General features: G+C 32.5%; 1 pseudogene; it reads right to left on the reverse strand.

Moving 5' to 3' along the window:
- Positions 1–1,733: 1,733 nt before the first annotated feature.
- On the reverse strand, positions 1,734–25,292 carry LOC120136999 (annotated as a pseudogene).
- Between the last annotated feature and the right edge of the window lie 226 nt (positions 25,293–25,518).

A 25,518-nucleotide genomic window follows, 5' to 3' on the forward strand; every position in this document is an offset into this window, starting at 1 on the left:
AAGTCTGGTGATCTTGACAAGCCCGATATTAAATATTGAACCTTTTTGTCGGACACTTGCACCAATGTCTCGGACCCAAAGGTCACGACCAAGACACTTTCATCTTCCTACACCTAACCTTTCTTTCCCATGTAAGAAAATTCCCATCCATAGGCCTAAGCCCTAATACCAAGTTTCGTTATCTACTCTTTGGGTCCAATCTAAGCCTACTCCTAACCTTCAACCACTACTATTTTAACAGTTGATCAACATTATTATTCACTACTATTTACAAATACTCATTTCCATCATATCTTAATTTTTTAATACATGAACAAATCAATTTTTAAATTTTTTCTTATCTTTGATATAATACTATTTCTGTTAAATTTTATTCTGATTTAATAATATCTTTTTCATCTTAAATAAACCCTATACACCTTAATCTATAAGGTATTTTATTTTCTTCATCAACATCATCATTATTTTCTTTTCGTTTAAATCCATTGGTGTCCTGAACGGTTTTAGTGAACTACGAAAATATTATTTTTTAGAGGTTTTGGGTTTAACCTGATGCGTTCGTATAATGTATTATCAATTGATTAAAATTTTTAAATAAATATTATCTTATAACCATTATAGATTATTTAAAATAAAACACCGATATACTCATCATCTTTAACTTTACATACAAATTAAATAAGGTATTTTGTTCTAATATTTCCTTTAAAGAAAACATTTTAAAAGTGAATCATGAACAAAAGGATTAACGAAACTAGTTTTCTGTTATATTTTTCTTTCTTTTTTATTAATCTAAAGTGATTATAATATAGTATCTGTTATGAAGGTTCTTAATAATTTGACAATAAAAACTCATCATCTTTGTAGTCATTAATATTTAAACATAAAACCTTTAAGGATAATAATCATCACTGTATCTTGATTTATATTTTTATTATATTTTTAATTGATTTTGATTTTCTTCAAATAAGGGGCGTAAAGAATAATTGAGTGGACAAAGGAGATGAATATATGAAAACATGAAAATATAAAAAATATGCCGATATTTTTGTAAATATATTGAATAATATATATTATTTTTTAAAATATTTTTAGAGTGGGGTAAGATATGTATTTTTAAACTTAATCCTAATCTAATTTCAAATAAAATTCGTCTTAAATTAATTTAAATTATTCTTATAGATGGATTTAAGTTAAAATATATTGAGTTCAAGTATTTTTATCATCCCTATTCTCGTCTCAAATAACAATTTTAAAAAATTATTTTTATTTTTATTAATATAGAGTGCTTACAAGTACTAGTATTTATTTCAAAGACTCTCAAACAATGAACGTCCAAATATACCGTCGTCTCTGATGCTCGAACTAGAACCTCTAAAAACAACAATTATTCCTTTAACCAATTGAGTAACTTTTGTTAAATCATCTTTTAAACTTTTAATTTTAAAAAATGGATTTTTATTTCAATGCTTATAGATTCGGTTTTTTTTAGGTAAACGTATTTGAGTCTGCAATGGACGAAGTCATATGGAATGAAGTGCTGCGAAAGGATTCAATAGCGAAAATTCCAAAGAAGAGAATCACCGAAGATTACGTATGGGATTCACTGGGGAGCAGAATCTCTTGTTCGATTTGCCTCGAGGTTCTCTTCTATTCTGTCTTTACTGCGAGTTTTGGGTTTTGGACTAAACTTCATTTGAACACTCTTATTTCCAGGACTTCACAACGGGAGTAATAGTTCATAGCTTGCCACAGTGTCGCCATATGTTTCATAGCTCCTATATTCAGCAGTGGTTAGTAGACCACAAATCTTTCCCTTTATGCAGGAGACAATTCCGAACCTGAAAATGGTATTTGATTCTTGCCCACAAAGTTCCAATTCATTCCAATCAAACGAGACACGAGAAATCTTACAAGGAATATGAATTTTGTACACAGTAGCTGTATTCATTGCTTGTACGATGCCATTTTCCTACATTTGTTTTTTAAACATATTGTATTATGCCATGGATCAGAGATGTCATTTCGCAACCAATTCCAAAGAAATTTCAACGTAAATAAAGAAGTACGTGCCAAAGCTGACCAAAATAAGAGATTCCAAACGACGTTGGAAAGTGCTGAGTAAATCACAACTACTTTAACCAAACTGCCGTCTTTTCCAGGGAATTCAACTCTTTAGCATTCCACCTTCAATTAAACAAAAGAAAATAAGTCTTAGCAGCCTGTTTGAAATGCAATATAATTTTCTTGGAAAAGCTTTAATGGTTCTCAACAGAAAATAAGGAATACTTATAACCAGAATAATCGCCGGGCCGTAGTAGATAAACCGTTCTCCGAGGTAGATTTTGGCCGAGAGCATGCAGCAAAGGCAATGGTTTAATTGAAACAATCTCTTGGCAATTTGATGCAAATGAAAATGAAGATGATCTAAATATGAGGACAGACGTGCTCCATCAAAAACTCTGCTTGTTGAATCTGGATACTGTAGTACTGGTCAAGTCTCTTTGCAGGTATACGACTGAGAAGTTCATGTGGGAAGATACGAAGCAAAAGTCTAAATTTACTTTCCAGGTTGGTGACTATCAGCCTTTGTGAGCACTAAATTTGCTTTGGGCCAACCAACCAGGCCTACATCAATATAAAACCCAAACTCAGACTAACATCTCGTGAATCGAAATTTATTGATTTAAAACTGTCTCAATGGTTCTTGAAGAAAAATCATTCATCCAATATCAAAATTCATGTGGCCCTTGGATCAAAATTCTATCAGATGATTTATCTAAAGATTAAAATTTGATTTCTTATTAATACAATTTCTTTTGATTTACTTCAAATTTTCAAGTGTTATCCGATTAAAAAATTGAGTGACCAAAGAAAAAAGTAGAACAACACAATATAAATACTTAAATAGTTGGAGTACACATTTTGTTTGTTACATTAAACAAATGATCATGACTATAGCTTAATAATATAGCATGTCATCATTTTATTATATACAAACATCATAAATGATGACAAATTAATCAAAGCTCAATTAGGATAAACGCCAGCTGTGCCGAGTGTCAGCTGTCTTCAATAGAGCTTTGAGGAGTCACAGCACTAATGCACCTTGGATGCACCTCGTAGCCACACTCCAAACACTGGTAAGCCCAGCCAGATCCTTGCTCATCACAATCACAGCATATAAAGGGACCTCATCCACTGCCTTCTGATACCAAAGTAAGCTCGTGGAGTTGGCAAACACGGTATTCACGTCTTGGTAAGCTCATCGCCTCCTCCTCCATTTCTTTCTCCATTGACTCCACCTCGACATCAGTGAAAGGGTATGCAGTTTCCTGGTACAAATTTATAAGGTTTCTTCCTTGCTTGGTTACGGTTTTTCCATCGGGGCCTATTATTATCAAACAAGGAATCCATTGCACATCGAAGTATTTGGCAAGGCTTCTAACAGTGGGGTCTCCAAAAGGCAACGCAGCCATGGCATGGTACCAAAGAATGATCCGAACGAATTTTGATCATGATCATTTGACACGAAAATGATTTCGAAATCCTCGCCATTTTTTCTTTCTAATATTGCTTGATCTTCTGGTAGATGGATATCAGTTTGGGAGTGAACTCAACATGGCAAACACCATTGCTCTGAGAGGTAAAGTCAAATCGTTTTACCAATCAAGGAATCAAACGACACCTACAATCAACAATATCAGCAGTAAGAACATAAAACGGAAATTGTATTATCAACATCGTTAGCACTGACCTTTCTAGTTATGGCTTGATCCAAAAGATAGTCTGTCCGAGTTTGTTAATAAATAGGACACAGTTTGACTGTCATGCTTCCTCTTCTCTTCCCTTCGCAATTCCTTCAACTTTTCTTTGGTAAATGGGAAGGCGTCGACCCCGTTCCGATAAACGAGTTCTACACCATCACAGAAAGTTGCATCACCCATGGTATCTTCAAGCTGCAAAATGACTAGGCAAGGAATGCTTTCAACTTCGTATTTTTTATTCAAGGCCATCTTTGTTTCCAAATCAGAGAATGGAAATGAAAGCTAAGGCATGCTTTGGCAGTAATGGTTAAAGGCATCCAAGTCTTCATCAGATGACACGAAAATAATCTCGAAATTTGAGCCATTGCTCTTCAACTGCTCATAGACACCGATCAATACTCAGTTGAAATTTCTACATGGTTGATACCAGTTGGCTGAGAAGTAAACCCCAATCACCTTACCCTTAAGTTCTGAAATTTTCACTTGCTATACATGAATCAAGTAAACGTGAAAAGTTAATTGGAGCCACAACAAAGAATTACTATATTTCATGTAAGCAAAATGCATTTGATATTAACGAAAGCAAACTAACAAAGGAAGTGGCAAAGTACGATCCCAAAGTTTTGTTGTAGTGTGAGGATAGTATATATGCCACGTCTCCTCAGCTTAGTTGTTCACAACTCAACCGCAATGTTGAAAGGGTATCATTTGACGAGGACATACATATCTGACATTTGTTGCTCGTGACAAATGAGGTATCACAGTGCGCCCCCACGATGTTATTCCAGTAGGAGAAAATGGGCATGGATGGGGTTGGGTTTTTGTTCCCTTGCCCACAAGGAGAATACTTCTAAACCACCGATTTTGGTCGGGGCAGTGTTGGATTGTTGACAACAGGATTACACATTTACATTATGCATCGGTTGCAGCCTTTCAATTCTCAAATCTCAGATTAATAAGAAAATGTTTCCTCGTTTTTAGTATACTTAGCATATATCAGATGAGTATCATATCAGAGTATAATAGTGCATAACAATTAGGTCAGGCAAGCATTACATTAGCGTCGAGAAGCCAAAACTTGTGCCGACGAAGAAATTTCTTGGGCTCTCTTGTTTATATGAAATCAAATACTCCACAGATTAACCTAATAATTCAAATAAGAATATTTTGTATCAATAAAGCAAAATATACTACCATTAAAGAAACAATAATTCCTCTCTTGACATAAAATCCGACGTCTATGCTAACAACCGACCATTTGTCTGGTATTTCCAGAAGTCACTACCAAATAATGAAAGTTGTAGAAGGTTTGACTGTGGGAAAGTATCTGTATATGTAGTTTCAGTATCAATCGTTATAGAAGACAAAAAAAGATAATAGAAACGGAGTCGATCTAAGCACAAAGGTTTTTGGCAGATTATAATTGTAGTGAAGCTATGAGTGAGTTAGGGCAAAACGAGTGCATGCTTGACTCACAAATAAAACAATAGATAAAGAAACAGATGCTTCAGCAAAGAAAGGAAACAACCCATAAGTAAATCGGGTATCAGCGCCTCAGCTATACTAAAACACTCATAAGAGATATATTGCTAGCATATATGATTCCATCCTTAGAAAGAAACTTAACCTGATCAGCTTCAGTAGTAGATCTAGAGGAAGCCAGAAGATAATCTAGATCTTTAGAAGCAAAACGAGAAGACAAAGTAGACGCTGAAATGTTATTAGATTCCGCGTTCATCGGAGTTTGAACCGAATTGTTTGATTTTTGTCGACCAAATTCATCTCCACCTTCATCACTGATCTTTTCTGTTGTCTAATCTCTCTAAAAAATTTGGGTTTATGCGTATGTTTATGATACATGCATCACAAGACTCACATCAAAGGAAGATGGACTATTCCTTTTCGAATTTTCGTAGAATTTTCTAGAAAGTATAATACGAATGGATTATTTAAAGATCCTAATGTTTCTCCCTTTGAGGTTTTAGATTCGAGATTAAATCTTTTTAAGAGAGGGAGGGTGATACATGAATCACAAGATCACATGAAAGAAGATGGATTAACGCTTTCAATTGATCAAAACGACCAAGCCTTGGAAAATAAGACCATAATAGCAGCAGACTTACGACAACTTTTTAAATAGGATCCTGATGTTATTTGGTTAATGACGCCAGACAGAATAGTGATTATCCTGTAGGCTAGCTCCGACAGACGATTCACAAGAGAAAATTCGCCCAAAAACCAGAGAAAAAAAAGTCTCTAGGGTTTAATAAAATATTATAAAATCAATAACTGTCAAAAGCAGTCCACAAGCCGGACTGTTATAGCTAAAAAAATCGTCTTTATTCGAATTTTGCCAAAAATAGCAAAAAATCGTATTTATTCGAATTTTGCCAAAAATAGCAAAATCCCGAAAATCACTCTAAATTGAAATTCGAAATAAAATAAGCAATCTCCCAAAAATCCGGTCTAAATCGGATTTAAATTGACTTCCTAATTAACAATCGAAATATTACCATAAATAGTAAAAAATAACTAAATCTAGTGATTCGGAGGGGAAAACGGCAGAATTTGAGGTTGAAAAAAAGGCCACATGGAGCGTAGCTCAATGTGGAGAGCGTGCGCGTCGAAAAGAGCTTTCCGGATTGGGGTCTTATGCGCGATTCTGACACCTGTAGCCAAAGTTATGGCCAAAAGACTGAAACATACTCAAAACGACCCCAATAAGGAACATGTCACAATCAATTCCCGCCTTTGCGCTGATCTGCCAACTCATGGTATCTCAGCGCCATCAACGTGCAATCTGACAGCTCAGCATCATCTGTCTCGGATCCCCCTGCATCAGTTAACATATCTCTGAAGTTACGACCTTTTGTCTCTTAACTTTCCAACGGTTCTTGAATTGCATCAATCTAATATTGAGAACTCAAGATATGCTCATTTTAGTGAAGACAATACATGCAAAAATTCCTATATTGGATTAATATGAGATTTTGTAATTATTACAGATTTTCAATATTTTTATTGATTATTTGTAATATAATTTAATATAGGATGGTGCATTATCTTTTAGGATTAGATTTATTATTTTATTAGGAATTAATATCAAGTTAAAACATTAGTTTATTATTATTTATTAGAAATTATTATTAGAACATGTTTAGTTTATTACTATTTTTATTCATGAGCTATTTAGGACTTTAAGAACTCCTCTCCTATATAAAGAAGGCTTCATTCAACTTTGTAATCATATATTTTCTTAAATACATTAAATGAGAGTTTATCTTTGTAAGTGTCGATTATTTATGAATTCGAAGCTTCTTTTATTAAGTTCTTTTCAAGTTCTTTGTGAGAGAGATCTTCACACTATGATTTGACTCTTCATTGTGATTAGGAGGGCTGGTTAGAGTCATCTATCGAGTTTTCCTTTTCATTGCGATTAGGAGGGTTCAATAGGACACTTATCCATCTATTTCCATCATATCCATCTCCATTATCAATATCATCCACGCCACTACCTCCACGATTTGGCCATAAGCCCTAATTTAGCTAAGTCATTCTATCATTATCAATTCTTTATTTTATGTTCATATTCCTTATCTTAATTTATCTTTATTATCTTATTCTTTATTGTCTTAATCTTTATTCTTGATTTTCCAGCAACTCTAATCCCTACATTATCCATATTTCACAACTCCATCATTTTCTTCTTCCATTTTCTTCATTGAGTCTAGAGCTTTCTAAGTTTGATTCCTCAACAAGAACAACAATCATTCATCCAATACCACATCTCTATCAATTGATATCATACTTGGGACGATTCTTGGATAAGAGTTCTTGATCGTTCTTGCAAGCATACATCGCGAAGTTACCCCAACAAAGCTAGTTCGCACAAGATCATTGTTTCTGATTTATTTTTCATTTTTTTTAGATTTGTTTCAATTCCTTCTTTTTAGTTGGCTTATTTTCATAAAAAAAAGAAAAAAATCAAGAAAAGAAAAGAAATAAGGAACACACAAAAAAGAGAGAAAAAAATCAAAGTAATCCACAACTCGTAAACAAAAAATATTATGGCATGATTTTTTATAGGTACTTACTTCGTCCTAAGAGAAATATCCAGTTCATAATTCAGACCAATCAGACTTCATTTGACCCCTTTAATCCATCGTTCAAGACTATTCGATAGATTTGCACACTATTCCTTTTAGAATTTTCTAGAAAGAATATGGTTTTGAAATTTTCTAGTTTTCAAATGGTGTTAGGCGACCCACTTGACTGATTACCATAAAAAATCCTTAATCATTGTGACATATCAGTGATGAATCACGATTTACAAGAGTAGGGACTCTTTGTATGATAGTTTTCCAAATGAAGGCCTCAACCTTTAATGGTGCTAGATTAGGACACACTAAATTCCAGAACTTATCTAACAGTAACCCATTGCTAACTGCAAAACTACAATATCAACTAGAAGAGTATGACCCATCAAGTGCCCCAACCACTTTTGGTTTATCTACCACACTGCCACCCTGTGCTACTCTATTTATCGTGGACATGAACTCATCCCAAATACGTAGTTCCCAATCAAATAGAACCATCCTTACTTCTATATTCCAAACCCAAGTAGCTCCAAACTAAAAAAGCTTACTAGATTTCTTGATCATCATGTTAAAACTAAACCATAATAAGTATGAAAAACTAACCATAATCTAATCATGTGAAATCATCAAGAATTAAATACTAGATGCAAGCGTACCTAGATTAATGGATTGGTTGAAATCCTTGAATCTTTCTTTGGTTGTGACATTTCAAGAAGATAGAGTTCTCTTAAGTATAAATTATCTGGAGGGGATAAAAGAAAATACAAGATTATCCATTTCTTGGGGACCATGGCCCTTTTATATATTTGATTTAAAAATCAATTATTGATTGTATTTATAACTTTGCCTCTCATCAAATTATAAATACAACATTAATAGTATCTAGACTTTTATTTCCATTACACTTCTAATACCTTATGAATTTCTAACACAATTGGACACTTAATTTATGTCATACTTTATGATAAAAAATATACGTTATAAATATGTTCCCATAATTATGGATTTTAATCCAACAATCTCCCACTTGAGCAACATATGTTTCCTAATAAATGTATAACATTATTAACTCAAAACTTGTTATCATATAATATGTATTCTATAAAAATCTCGTCCATAAACTATATCCATATAAGATCAAAGTGGCCTTTACCATATCAATCATGTCTAGACCCATCAATGGTCATGTATACAAACACATTCAAATGACATAGATCAATCATGGAGCGTAGCATGGAAATTACATGCAATGTGAACCACACATGTATATTTCCAATTGGTCAATTTTAAACATTAGTGAGATTAAATTTTACCAAAACTATAGTGGAATAAACCAAAACAAATTTTATTTCTATAGAAAATAACTTCAACATAAATATCCTTAAACTGAAGTAACTGAAATTGTGTCTATAATAAACAAGCATTAAAATTACAAACTCCCAACTAAATATTAATATCCTTAAATAATATTACACCCACACGAGTAGTGTGCTCATGAAAGGCATAGGGTGACAGTTCCTTAGTAAGTGCGCAATTATGAGTTTGTACCAATAAGCTGTATAAACGCATAACCAATCTAAATTTTCTTTAACAACAAAAAAACATAACATCTATGTGTTTAGAATTAAATTTTTATATGGTATATATGAAATAAAAGACTACAACTTAGTTGTCATAAAATAACTCAAGTGGTCTTTCTTTTCAATCCATAATTAGCAGTTCATGTGATAAAATTTTGCATCCAAATTCCTATAAGTCGGAGTCCATAAACCTGATGATCTCTTACTTACTAGACATATGATATGTGATCATGTAACATTTTTGTTCTTAAGTGTATCATATGAATCAATTTGGCTGTTATCGAACGATCTATACCCAAATTACTCAAATATCTGCTTAATATCCTAAAATCATACGTTATATCCAATGCGTATAAACCCGAGTATTTCATTAAACTCCTCATTTGCTTTTGAGGTATAATGAACCTTTAATATTTCCTTACTTTGAAAATCATTCTTAGGGCACTCATCAAGACTAAAATTGTTTCATTTACCAATAAGAGATATCATTTGGTTTGCTCCTACTGAACTTATAGTATATCCAATTGTCAATCAAATTAATCTCAAAACCAAACGAGATAATCACTTGATGAAATTTGTTATAAAATTAACAAGAGTCATACTTAAACTCATAAATGAATTTCCTAATTTGCATGTCATTTTTTTGTATCATCAGACATAAATTTCTAATTGCACTGTATAAAATATCTCATCAATATTACTATTCAAGAACACAATTTTAAAATCCAACTTATGTAACTCAAGATCAAATATAAGCAACAAGTATCATAATTATCATAAAACAGTCTGCTAATGAAACCAAATAGAAGTCTCTACAAAATTATTGCCTTATTTATGAGTATATCATTTATATACAAGACATGTCTTATACTTGTCAACATTACCATTTGTATTCATATTGATTTTAAATATCCATTTAAAAAATCAACTTTTCACCATCAGGTAATTAGAAATGTTCTCAAACTTTATTATCTTGTATAAAAATTATACTTTTCTTTCATGACATTAAACCACTTTTGAGAGTCAAAACTTTTATGACATGACAAAACTTGATTAGATCATCATTCATCATTCAACTATAATCCTTATTTCTTCGAGAAATACAACAAAATATTATAAATAGTATTTCTCTCATCTCGTGGATCTCCTTAATGACACTTGTTCTTTAAGGTTGTTGAGTTTGTTCTTTCGTAATAATTTCTCATCTAAAATGGAGAGTTTTTTAATATTATCTTGTTGAGTTTCTAGATTTACTTCTTGATTAATGACATGTACGAACACATGAATATCATCAAAATTGATAATAGGAATTAATTCAATTCCCCCTCGGAATTAATTCCTTAAACCTTATTTCTCCCTCCAAACTCAACATCCTAAAAAAATGTTATAGATCTCATCTTAAAAATATTTATAGTTATGGGATCATAAAACTTATAACCCCTGGATCACTCAAAATAAAAAAATAATTGCTTAATGTTTTATAATTCAAGTTATCATCATATATCAAACTTATCTAAAAAGAGAACAACCTTTTATAACATATTGTTGTCTCTTTTGAGTTAGACCCTTAATAACTACATTCTAGTTTTATTTTTCTTTTATCTTTATATGCACTTTTCAAGTGAGTACTTTCAAACTTATTATGCTTCAACCTTTTCTTCCTCTTGCATATAATGAGAAATAAACTCATTTAGAGTTTATTTATCCCTTTGAGTTGATTAAACTATATAAAAATGATATCAAAATCATGAGAACAAGTAATTCTTCAGAAAAACTTGATCTTAAGTGTCTTAAGTCTTAAAGCAATATGAAACTTATCCATAATCTACCCCCTCACATTTCCTTGACCCTTATACTTTATAGACATCAAAGAAGTCAAAAATGATGTCATTTAAACTTTATTGTTTTTGGAAAAACATTTCTTAATTTCGCCAAGGAAGCCGTTAGCCTTAATAATCTTTTCAGATTATGTGCCCCTAAAGGCTTCTTCATGACCACTAGACTTATGAAATTTTAAAAAATTTGTCCTCTCAAAATCTCTTATACTAATTAAGGTGTTTGATAACTCAATAAAAAGGCTATATCTAGGGTTTTTTCAATTAAGTTATTGGTTGTCTTAAGGCATATTTAGGTTCATATAGATGTATTTAGGAGCATATAAATGTATTTGGTGGATTCATTTTGCCATGGTATTTTTATTTTGTAACTGGTGCTTCTTGATGAGAAAGGTTGTGTCTGGTTGGTAATGTACAGATTCATGAAGCTAAAGGTGAGCAAGGGAAATTGCAATGGCAATTTGAGTTGATGAAGCATGAGGAAAATGCCATGGAGGCTAGGACAATATTTTTGGGCACAAAAAAAGATAAAAAAGAGCTAAAGATATTTTTATAAAAGAGCCAGTTGTCCAGCCCACAAGTGATTCCTGCTGCCTTCCACCAAGGAGGGATCCATTACTACCTCTTCACTCCGTTTTTCATGTGAGAGGATATTACCTAGGGTACTAAGGGAATTTTAGCACAAAACCCTAGGACATACCCTTAGTATAAATATAAAATAATGCCATGAAAATGGGGAGAGGATTCTTTTGGGAAAAAAGTAAGAGAGGTAAGAGTGAGAGGTAGCTACAAGCTTCCATCTTTTTCTCCCATTTTTAATCTCTTTAGTGGTTTCTTCCACTTTCAAGCTCAAGGGAGGGGCAAGCTAGGTGTTTAAGAGAAGGTAACATCACTTTGGTGGTTTGTGGTGGCCAAGGTAGCTCACAACAATGTATGTTGGGAGTTTTTTCTCCACCTTTGTGTTTTCCCCTTTATATTTTATGGGTTGTTATGAAATGAATGGTATTTTTTGATGATTTAAACCCCACCATGAACTAAACCTTATTTGGTGTGGGTTATTTAAGGATGATTAAGTTTTTGTTTTAATGAATGGTTTAGGTCTTTTATGGTTATTATTTTGTTTTGCTCATTATAATTACTTACTTAGGATTTTAAAAACTGTGAGAGTATCCATTTATTAGGTCCACTACTTAGTGTTCGAGAGAATCTAGGTGGTTTGATACTTAGTGTTTTAGAGAAACTAGGTGAGGATCAACGTGAGCAATGGGTTTTAACTACTAACTATGACATAATCCATCTTTGAGATAAGGGTATGATTTCAATGAATAAAAGGAGTAGAACTTAATCGATTGGGTTTATGCTACTATTCATACTGAGAGGTATTACCGTGGCATTTTCATCTGTCAGGTTCCTTGACTATAGATAATATAGGGACACTCTTAGTAAACTCTGTCAGGCAAGTAATCCATAGAAGTTTGGACCATTCTAGAAAAAAAGCTTAGGATTCCTTAGTGACCCCACCAATTATTCTCATTGTAGTTTTTTTGTGTGAGTATTGTCAAGTTATCTTTTTTAATCTCGGATCCTCAATTTAATTTTCTTTAGCATGTACGCTTAATACATCTTATTTTGTCATAGCATTTCTATCTGCTACCTTTCCATACCACCATTTAAATTATATCTATATACATTTCATATTGACACGACATTATCATTTGTTCATACCATCACACAAGCTATACTTAGATAATTTAGATTTATTCTTTAACTTAACTAGCAATTTTGTCTGATCGCTATGGAGATGATACTCACTCACTCTATTTTACTTGTTTAATTATGTATACTTACACATATTTTTGCGTAATTTATAAGCACACAAATAGCGCAACAAGTTTTTGGTTTCGGTTTCAGGAATTGGCAACAGGAAGTTTATCGGTTTTGTTATAGTTTTTTTTTAATTTTTCTTCTTTATTTTTTTGTATAGTTTTAATTGTTATTTCTTTTATTCTTTTTTGGTTTTATTTGCGTATGACCAGAGGACATCCCGAAGGCCTACTACCGATTGATCCCGAGGTAGAACAATCTTTTAGACAAAGGAGACGTTCTCAACATGCTCAAAATAACATGTATATACAAAAAAACCAAAGTGGAGACCAAACAGAGGATCCTGCAGGTCCAATTATTGTAGCAATTCCAAATGCTAGGAATGTTGCTCGACCGCGTACTATTCGAGATCATTTAGCTCCTATATTGGACGATTTAAACCATGGTATTCTATCACTTGAGATTCAAGAAGCCCACTTCGAGCTCAAATCAATCATGTTTAATATGTTGAATTCAATACTTCAGTTTGGAGGCATACCTCATGAAGAAACAAGGCAACACATTCGTGCCTTCATGGAGGTTTGCGATTCCTTCAATCAACAAGAAGTGCATGAAGATGTGTTGAAGCTCAAGTTGTTTCCATATTCATTGCATGACCAAGAAAGAGCTTGGTTTAGTGGAGTACCATCTGACTCAATGAAGTAATGGTTAGATCTATGCAAAGGTTTTTTTCTACTGTATAATCCACCAAGCATAAACACTCAACTTAGAAATGACATAGCATCCTTCCATCAAGCTGATGACGAATCAATGTATGAATATTGGGACCGCTATAAAGGATTGCTTTGCAAGTGTATCAACAATGAATTTCAAGATTGGACTCTAGTCATGATGTTTTACAATGGAGTCAATGCTCCCACGAGAATTATTATAGATGGCCCGAAAAATGGAACTTTTCTTGACAAGTCGCCTGAGGAAGCCTTTGATATTCTTGACTGGATAACTAGTAATGACTACCATTTTTTTGTCTTCAAGGCTGAGAATAGGGCAAAAAGCTCAAGGGACCTTTGAGTTGGATGCCAAGGACTTCGTATCAGCTTAATTATCTTCCATCACCAACATGCTAAAAAATCTTCAGCACTCTAGCCAAGTAAATTAGGTAAATGTGGCCAACGCATCATGTCTTTTATGTCGAGGCAATCAGCATGAGAATGAATGCCCAAAAAAATAAGATTCCATCGACTATGTAAGAAATTTCAATCAAGGAAACAATAACCCTTACTCCAATACCTATAACCCAGGGTGGCGACAACATCCTAACTTTTCATGGGGAAATCAAGGAGCCACTAATGTTATTCATTTTATTCGATAGAAAAATATAAGTGAACCCCCAGGTTTTCAAGAAAATATGTCGTGGAAAAAATCTAACAAGGGGGTAACATCTTCGTTGAATACCAACTCGTTGAAACCTTATTTACAGGATTTCATGACAACTACTAAGGATGTTATGGCTTTGACCAAGACCTTGTTGCAGGTCCATTTGACATCTATAAGAACCAAGGAGTTCTACTTCAAAGTTAAGGAGCATTGTTGCAAAGTCATAGATCATCTTTAAGAGCTCTAGAGGTTCAAGTTGGTTAAATTTTCGTGGCATTACAAGAACGTCAACCAAGTCATTTACCAGTTGACACTTAAGTCACTACAGCTCATGGCAAGGAGAAATGTAGTGCACTCACTCTAAGGATTGGCACCCAAATCAATAAATAAGATAAGTTTGTGGAAGAAAGAAGGATGATTCTAACCCCACAATTGAGCAAGTTGAATTTGAGATGCAAGAAGAGACATTTGGAGAGAAAAACAAGGATGAAGGTTCAACAAGCGGACCTACTGAGGGCGCAACAAAAAATGCCATAACAAAAGTTTTCCTCACACCATCAGTAGAGGAAGTCAAACCCCACCGCCATTTCCTCAAATATTGAAGAAGCATAATGATGACATTCAATTCAAAAAGTTTGTTGATATCCTCAATCATCTATATATTAATGTCCCACTCTTGGAGGCCATTAACCAAATGCCTACTAATGCTAAATTTCTCAAGGAAATCATTACCAAGAAAAGGAAAATAGAGAAGTATGAGATAATTGCCACAGTAAAAGAATATTGCTCCATACTGAGCAAGCTGACATCAAAGAAAAAAGATCTGACAGTTTCATTATTCCATGTTCTATAGGAGACCACTAAGTTGGGAAGGCACTATGTGACCTTAGCTTGAATGTAAATATAATGCCTAAATCTATATTCTTGAAGCTTGGGATGGTAAATGTGTAACACTCATAGCCCATATATGTCTCGTAATACAAGCTACAAATGTCACATCAACTCAACTGACTTTTATTGAATTTAAATGCGTAAAATTTTTGTTTCATTTAATAATTTCCTTTTTTTTTACTTTAAAATTTTTCCTTAATCATATTAATTTATAAAATATTTTTTGATCATTAAAAACTAGCCTGATTTCAGTCAGTAATTAGGCAGTTCAGTGTTGTTCATATCCAAGTACAACTACCTAATACCGCTTGATTTTAAGCTATTTAAAATATAACATTTATACTATTCACTTATAAATACGATTAATACTAAAATTAGATAAAACTAAAGAAAATAATCATAATTACTATTACAAACCCTTTTAAATAAATATGATAAAACAACCCAACAAATATAATGTACATGCCATTAATATGTCAAAGTTAGGATGTCTTACTGATACTATCAGTAGGTTTGATTTTGCATAAGATGCTGGGAAGCTTCTCACTTCACGAACTCTACTTTATTTGAACCTACGCATTAAAAGCATCACATGCTAAGTAAAACTTAGTGACGCAGAAATATAACTAAAATGTAAAATCGATAAAATATAAGCAATCAACAATAATTTAAATAAAACACTAAAACTTCAAACCCGGCTAATCAAGTCGTTTTTCCTTCTGAAAACCTAAAAAATCATCATCTCACGATTTTATCAAAAATCACTTAAGTCAACATCGAATACCATAAATAACTTTTGTTATTTTCATACCAACATATTTCAATACTTTCTTTTCAATTCTATGTTCATTTCTTTTATATACTGTCATAACTTTCACATTTACGGTTATAGCCCAATGTATATGTAAGAGAACATAAGGTACGTGAGTTTAAGATGCACACTAGGCACAACAAGATGTCGAATCATAATTGAAACTAATATATAATGCACTTCAGTGCAATCATAACCTGAATGAGCACCAACTGTGCTGAACATTGATACACAAATGTACCAAAGCTGAACTGATAACTGATAAATGAACATTGATTCACGAATATTCCAAAGCTGAACTGATAATTACTCACTTAATGGCATGCCAAATGTATCTACGACTCTCAATGCAACATACAATGGCTTATATTTATCATCATAAAATCGTTTAATAATCTGTATATGATGACTATAAAATATATGATATTTGTAATTATCTAATAACTGTAAATCATCTGATAACTGTAAATCATATGATAACTGAAAATCATATGATAACTGAAAATAATTTGATAATTGTAAATGATTTGATAATTGTAAATAATCTGATAACTGAAAATCATCTGATAACTATAAATCATCTGATAACTGTAAATCATCTGATAACCGAAAATCATCTGATAACTAAAAATCATCTGATAACTGTAAATCATCTGATAATTGAAAATCATTTGATAACTAAAAATCACCTGATAACTAAAAATCATCTAATAATTGTAAATCATCTGATAACTGAAAATCATCTGATAACTGAAAATCATCTGATAACTGAAAATCATCTGATAACTGTAAATATTTAGAATTCATCATCATAAATATCATACATGGGCAGTTCATACCCAAAATCATTCATAAAACTTGATGAAAATTTTTATAGAAATATTCCATACTAAAATTTATTAATCATACTGGAAAATAAAATGAGGTTGGCTTATCGCAAGTCGTCCTCGACTATAACAATCAAACAAACAAACTACACTCACTTTAACACTTATTATTATTATTAAATCAAAATATAAGCCTCAATCAACTTTATATTTAAATTCTTTTACTTTCCACTACTTTCAATATACAATTTATCAAAATTCTATATTCTGGCAGTTTGCACTGCCTTCAAACAAATATTATTCTGTATTAATTAATATATTGAAAAATTATTATGTTTAAACTAATGAAAACTATAATATAATACAAATCTAACCATATAAGACACTCCGTCTAGTTCCTCTTGTACAATTTATAACGAATTTTCAAAGTTGACTGATAAAAGCTATTTCGGCAGAATCTGCTGCCCTGTTTTCTGACCTATCACCAATTTAAAATTCATATCTTTTTGTGTACACCTTGAAATTAGTCACCCTCTATTTTAAACCAAGATGTACTGATATACGAATCTAACGGTATATAGATCATCCTCTAATCAATTATGTATAATTTATGGTGAATTTCTAAACTCATTGTTTGAATTCTAATTTATAGACAACTTTCCTTAATTAACATCCTTATCTTAATTTCATAATTATATAAGCTTAATAAATGAACATTTACCCTAGAATCACAATTTACACAACATTAGGAGTCACTTATTACTGTAGTAACTCCGTCACTGGCTCATTGCAAGCCAATGTTTGTACGATAACACAAACGCGAATTAAATGCACTCACCTTTGCTTCACTATCGAACATTCTCCATGATAATCTTCTCGATTCCCATACTTTTTCCTTCCCTTTTATGCTACTTGAATCACTAAATTTACCTTCATCTGATGACATTATATAATAACATAAAATATTCAAACTATATGTTAGCATCGAACTAACATAATCTAAACTTAAATATAAAAATTTAATAGAAATAAATCCGATACTTAAATCGATATAAATCTAAATCGTACTTTCAAACTTCTCATAATACTTATTCGATCCTATGAATATTTATTTTCACTATCAATCCTTCAATTTTTAACTTTTCTATTAACTCCATAATGATCCTTTCTAATTATGAATTCTTTCTAATTATAAACTACATAATCAAACCACTAATAATGAATTCTTTCTAGAATTCACTATAACTTTTCTATTAACTTCATAATGATCCTTCACCATTATGATTATTTCACATTAATAACATAAAATTTCCAGCACCTACAAAAAGTATTCAAATCAATACTTAAACATTCAAAAGTTTGCAAATTCATCCTATACTTTCTTAAACTTTGTCAATTCAACTTCAAATCTCTGTAAACTTGTAATTTGATTCAAACTTAATAATAAAAAAAAATTCAGCAAGCTTCCAGAATTTCTAGAATTTTTCTAATTTACGCAAATGATACTTCTACATTTATTAATTTGCAAACAAGTCTCCATTTCTTAGGACCTTCCAAATTCCAACCCAAACTCTTACCAAATTTTCAATTTGGTTCCAAATAACTTTCCAACTTAATTTTTCAGCATCTAAATACTAAATATTATCATTGAATACTACAAATCTCACATTTATACAATAATGTCCCAAAATCCTTAAAACTTGTAAACTAGCCCTTTTTCACTTTCAAGGTTCCAAATTGATCTCCAAGTCACTTATAACACTTCTAATATCAATTATAAATCATAGGGATTTTTTCAATATTTCCCCCTAATTTCCCCCCAATTGGCCGAATATCACTAAGCACTTAGGGTAAACTTTTTCATTCAATTTCAAGCATGAATTCAACTTCAAGCATGAATTCAACTTTATATTAAATTCATGATATTCTAACCATAACAACATCAAATTACATCAAAATCCCAACATTTCCAAAAACCTTAATTAGGCCAAAACATGTATACATTAATTAATCATCATACATGCTTTAGAATTAATCTTCAACATAAAAAATATAATTATCTTTCATCAATTCTTCAATCTCCATAAACCCTAACTTTCAATCTCATCATATAAGAATCTTCACTGTGAAATATTTATACCAAATGATAAAGAATTTCATGTAGATTAATTCTCTATCTAATAACTTAATCCAAAAAATCAAGTATGTAACTTCAAAAATTAAAAATAAATCTCTCACCTTAGAAACCCTTGAACTTTCGGCCTAAGGTGAAAATGGTTGAAAATTTCTTAATTCTCTTAATAGTTCTAGTATTTAATAACTAATACACTTGGCATAAAGTTAATTTAAATTAATTTAAAATTCAATTAATGAAAAATTCCAAAAATACCATTAATGAACCTTAATAATTACAAAATGCCATTGAATTTTCTTCCAATAAAATATTCCTTAGTCAAATATGAATCAACTCGGCTTTGACTTTCTATTTTAGCCATACAATTTTTGAAAATTGTATTTTAGTCACTAAAATTCCACTATTCTGTCAAATCTTAAAAAGTTACACCGTTAAGAGCCAAAATTTCTGATCTAAAATATGAAAAATAATATTTTCAACCATTTTCTAACATCCTTCAAATTTTCTTAAAATTCTGGTTTGATCAAATTATTCGATTTCAATACAGAACTTTGTCGCTTTATAGATTTTAACACAAATCCCTTACCAAAAATTTGATTCCCACAAAAATCCTCGTTATAAGACAAACTATTCATTTACGATCTGAAATCTATAACTTTTCAAAATTACATTTTTTTATACCTAAACTTTTTAAACTTTATACTTTAGCCACTAAACTTTCAAAAAATTTATTTTAGTCACTAGTCAAAATGTGGATATTACAAAAATCACGACCCACCTATGTTATTTTTCAACTTGCCTACCGCTCTCATGTTCGTCCTAAGGGAAAGATCAAAGATGTCATTGTTAATGTGGATAAGTTTGTGTTCCCCTCTGACTTTCTTATACTCGATTGTGAGGTTGATACCTATGCACCCATAATATTGGGGAGGCCTTTCCTATCCACTGGTCATATTCTTATTGATTGTGAGAAGGGTGAGCCCACTATGCGAGTGACCGATCAAAGTGTGACTGTGAATGTCTTTCATACTCTCAAGTATATGGATGATTCTGAAGAATGCCAAAGTATTTTGGAAATGGACTCAATGATAGAAGGGGTAGTTGAGCAATTTTGCTACAGTAATTTCATATAGTTGGAAGACTATGAAAAACTCAAAGAAGAAGAAAGCATAAAGGACCCTAAGAATTGTCCAATGGAGGTGCAACAATCTATCATACTCTTAGCTAAACAAGGTACTTACTTTGAACCTCTTGATTTTGATGAGTTTATTCCTCCAAAACCCTCCCTACAATATGAACCTAACTTAGATCTAAAAACTTTACCATCGCATCTTAAATATACTTACCTAGGTAGTAATGAGACATTACTTATGATTATCTCCTCTAGTCTTAAGCCTAACCAAGAATGTAGCTTGCTACCTATTTTGTCATAGCATAAGAAAGTGTTAGGTTGGACTATGGCTGATTTAAAGGGGATAAGTGCTACTATTTGCATATACAAAATTTTGCTTGATGAATGCCACAATAATTCCATTAAACCAAAAAGAAGGCTCAACCCGGTTATAAAGAAGGTGGTGATGAAGGAAATCATAAAGTTACTTGGTATTGGGGTTATCTATCTTATATCCAATAGTTAATGGGTGAGCATTGTGCAATGTGATCCCGTGTAAATTTGTGTGATATGGCATGTAAATTTGTACAAGTATACAAAATTGATGCAAGTAATACAATAGTGAGTGAATATCGTCTCCACAGGAATTAGGGGAATTTTTTAAAGATTGCTACAGCTAGGAATACACATCACTAACTAACCCTAAGCGTCTAAATCTAGTGATATAAACAAATGAGAAATGTACTATGGCAGATAGTATGAACATATAGAAAAAATTGTTTGAGGAAAGAAATGTGTGAAGTGAAGAGAGAGCATATAATTTTTGTCGTGGCAAGAAAAATATGCAATAGTAAACAAGTAAAAATTTCTAAGACAAAAATTAATTTCAAGAGTAATTAAATAAAATTTGCTAAGGAAAAAATGTTCAAGTTCTGAATATAGACTAACAACCTCACACAATCAGACTTCTAACGGATCACTTGGGTTGGATTTGCTACGCTATAAATTATTCTAAGCCTAAGATGAACTAAGTATGATTGCCTATACTGCCGAAGGATTTACTAAAGTGTTCCTAAGCTATCTATAGTAAGGAACCTGATACAACTATTGCCACAATAACCTCTTAGCGTAAGCATATCCATAGCCTATCAATTAAGTATTATCCCTTTAGTCACTTGAAACCCTCCTTATGTCTAAGGTAGATTAAAACCTCACCATCCCAGATTAGTCCCTGTTCACGTAGATCTAACCTAACTCTCCCGATATTAGGTATTAACTCCTAGAAAAACAACTATCTCTCAACAGCTCTTACAAAGTCTAGGATATTTTGCCAAGGCACCAGTCAATCCTCCAAAAGCTCTTACAGTGCTAAGGTATAATATTAAAATATTGAAGAAAACATCAATAAACATAAAATACTTATCAACTATTAAACATAAAATAAAGTATCATCCAAAAACCTCCAACACAAATAAAATAGTCATGTGTGGCTAAAATCATTCCAAATATTCTTTAAGTACAAGACCTTAAAAGATAAAAATGAGAACAAGGAGAAGGAAACTCCCAAAAAATAGATATGTTTTGTGAAACCAGACCATCACCATGACTCCTCTGCGCGCTAGCCTCTCTCGAGGGCCTAGCTGCTACTCTGGCGAAGCACGGCTATGGAGGACACAGGGAAGGACAAGAGGGGAATGATGGAGAAGAAGGTGCTGCTGCCTCTTTTTCCAAAGAGTTTTAGGTAGGTGAGAGTGTGATTTCTTAAATGGTTTGCATAATGTGCAATTTATAGTGAGGAATTTCTAATGTTTAACTCCTTACAATTCCCCAACTACCCATGAAGACATGCCCATTTCGTGAATAATATGGAAGCTAGTAGTGGTCCTAAATCTTTGGCAGGGCAGAGATTCACGTGTGGTGCAATGGACAGTTGGCCATGTGACGTCAACAATTTTTCTCGTTTTGCGTCTGACTTGCAAGATAAAACTTGTCGTGGCGAAAAATTGCTCACGATCATCGTCTTCAGTTCATTATTCCTTCGCACAAAATTTGTCTCGACAAATATTTTCCTCCTTGGTCATTTTTATCACTTGCATCATAACAACCATCACATAACCCTTCTCATCAACAACATCAGTTTTAAAGAAAAACTAGCAGAGACAAAACTTATTCACCACATGCATGAAATTTCCTAAGTGTAACTAAATTCTATGAAAAAACTTTTGGACAACAATAACTTTAGTAAAAAGACCTAAAATATAGTATTTTTAAGGAGTTATCACATCCCTACACTTAAACTATTACTTGTCCTCAAGCAATGGATAATAAACAATAGAAAATAAAATGCTATGGTAAAATTTTTAATTAGGATAGTCAAGTGGTCTAAAATTCCAGCCATCAACAAAAAGTTGGCTCTAACATACTAGACTAATTGAGAAGTCAAGTAACTTTCCCTAGGCCAAGATCCTTTTCAAGCATGTGTGCGTGATTGTATCTAGTCTATGCTTAACGGAATTAGAAAGTCCTTAAATAAGTTCCTTTTTTTGACGAGGTATAAAATTATTCATTAAGCACAAAATTACTTCTATTTATTCAGCATTTAAACTTTTTAATTTTTCAATTTTTTTACATAGCACTGCACAAGGGGAGTCATCCTATATGATTGTCCCAAGGAACTTACCCTAAGGAATTGTACTTGATTTCTTAACTTGCCTAGCATGTTGAAGCCAACTACTCGTAGGGCTGAAATTCTATCCCATATATTTGTCCTAAATCTGAACTTTCCATTGCATTTTTCTTTTACTGACCACTTGCCATTGCATTTTTCTTTTGCTGACCACTATCCTTTGCTTGAGAACAAGCAATAGCTTAAGTTTGGGGGGTGTGATAACTCCATAAAAAGGCTATATCTAGGGCTTTTTCACTTAAGTTATTGGTTATCTTAAGGCACATTTAGAATCATACAGATGTATTTAGCAGCATATATTGCATTTGATTGATTTATTTTTCTGTGGTATTTTATTTTGCAACCGGTGTTGCTTGATGGGAAAGGTTGTGTCTGGTTGGTGATGTGCAGGTTCATGAAGCTAAAAGTGAGCAAGGGAAATTGTTGTGACAATTTGAGTTGATGAAGCATGAGGAAAATGCCGCGGTGGCTAAGCCTGCATTTCTGGGTGCAGAAAAAGACAAAAAACTGAAGATATTTTTTATAAAAGAGCCAGTTGTCTAACCCACACATGATTCATGTTGCTTGCCACCTAGGAGGGGACCACTACTACCTTTGTACTCCATTTTCACGTGAGAGGATGTTACTTAGTTACTAAGAGAATTTTAGCTCAAAACCATAGGACATCCCCTTAGTATAAATAGAAAATGATGTCACAAAAATGGGGAAAGGATTTTTTTTTGGAAAAAGTGAGAGGGGCAAGAGTGAGAGATAAGCTACAAGCTTCCATCTTTTTCTCCCATTTTTCATCTTTTTAGTGGTGTCCTCTATTTTCAAGCTCAAAGGAATGGCGAGCTAGGCATTCGAGAGAAGCTAGCATTACTGAGGTGGTTCATGGTGGCCGAATGAGCTCACAGTAGTGCGCGTTCAGAGTTTTTCCTCCACCTTTCTGCTTTCTTTTCCTTTATATATTGTGGGTTGTTATGAAATGAATGATATTTTTGGATGATTTAAACCCTACCATGAACTAAACCTTATTTGGTGTGGGTTATTTATGGATTATTAAGTATTTGTTTTAATGAATGGTTTAAGTTTTTTTATGGTTATTAATTGTATTTACTTACTTAGGATTGTAAGAGATATGAGAGTAGTCATTTCTTAGGTTCACTACTTAGTGTTCAAGAGAAACTAGGTAGTTCGATGCTTAGTGCTCGAGAGAAACTAGGTAAGGAATAATGTGAGTAATGGGTTTTAGCTGCTAACTACGACCTAATCTACCTTTAAGATAAGGATAGGATTTCAACCAATAAAAGGAGTAGAACTTAATCGATAGGTTTTGTGCCAATGTTCATACCGATAGGTATTGTCATGGTATTTTCATCTGTCAGGTTCCCAAACTAGAGACAACATAGGGACACTCTTAGTAAACTATGTTAAACAAGTAAGCTATAAAAGTTTGGACCATTCTAGAAAACAAAGCTTATGATTCCTTAGTGACCCCACCAATCATTCCCATTGTAGCTTGTTTGGGTGAAAATTTTCAAGTTATCTCGTTTAATATTGGATCCTCAATTTAATTTTCTTTAGCATTTTTAATTGGTTACACTTAATATATCTCAGTTTGCCATAGCATTTCTATTTCCTACCTTTCCACACCACCATTGAAATTCCATCTGCATACATTTCAACTTACCATGATATTATCATTTTTTCATACCATCAAACTAACTATACTTAGATAATTTAGATTGGTGTTTTAACTTAACTTGTAATTTCCTCCAATCCCTGTGGAGATGATACTCACTTAATCTATATTACTTGTTTGATTATGTATACTGTTGATAAAGAATAAACAACATAGTGGAGAAGAAAATGAACTCTTTTTATTATATATTGAATGGTGAAAATACATCTTTTTATAGGAAAAATTAGGTGTAAGTTTTCTATTAGAAGTAAACTACTTAGTAGTTATTCTTATCTATCTAACTTTCTAAGAGTTAGTGTTATATTAAAATACTAACTTATCTATTGCATAACCTACACTCCCCCTCAAGTTGGGGAGTAAATGTTGAAAATACCTAACTTGGATATAATCTCATCAAAGGTAATTCTTGGAAGTGCTTTGGTGAGAATATCTGCTAATTGATTCTTCGTTGAAACATAATTGAGCTTTACCGTTCCACCATTCACCTTTTCAGAGATGAAATGTCTGTCAATCTCCACATGCTTCGTTCGGTCATGATGAACTGGATTCTTTGCAATACTTATTGCAGATTTACTGTTACTTTGAAGTTCAAACCATTTGTTGGCATATAACCCCAGCTCAATTAACATTCTTTGAAGCCAAATTCCTTCGCAAATTCCAAGTGTCATTGCTCTAAATTATGCTTCTGCACTACTTTGAGACACCATCGCATGTTTTTTGCTTCTCCCAAGTAACCAGATTTCCCCAAACAAATGAACAATAACCAGTTGTAGACCTTCTATCCGTTAATTCACCTGCCCAGCTTGAATCCGAAAAAATTCTTACTGTTCTATCATTACTCTTTCTAAAAATTAATCCATGTCCTGGTGTCATTTTCAAGTATCTTAGAATTCT

Source organism: Hibiscus syriacus, unplaced genomic scaffold, assembly GCF_006381635.1.
Source record: "Hibiscus syriacus cultivar Baekdansim isolate YM2019G1 unplaced genomic scaffold, ASM638163v2 tig00110646_pilon, whole genome shotgun sequence".
NCBI lineage: Eukaryota > Viridiplantae > Streptophyta > Magnoliopsida > Malvales > Malvaceae > Hibiscus > Hibiscus syriacus.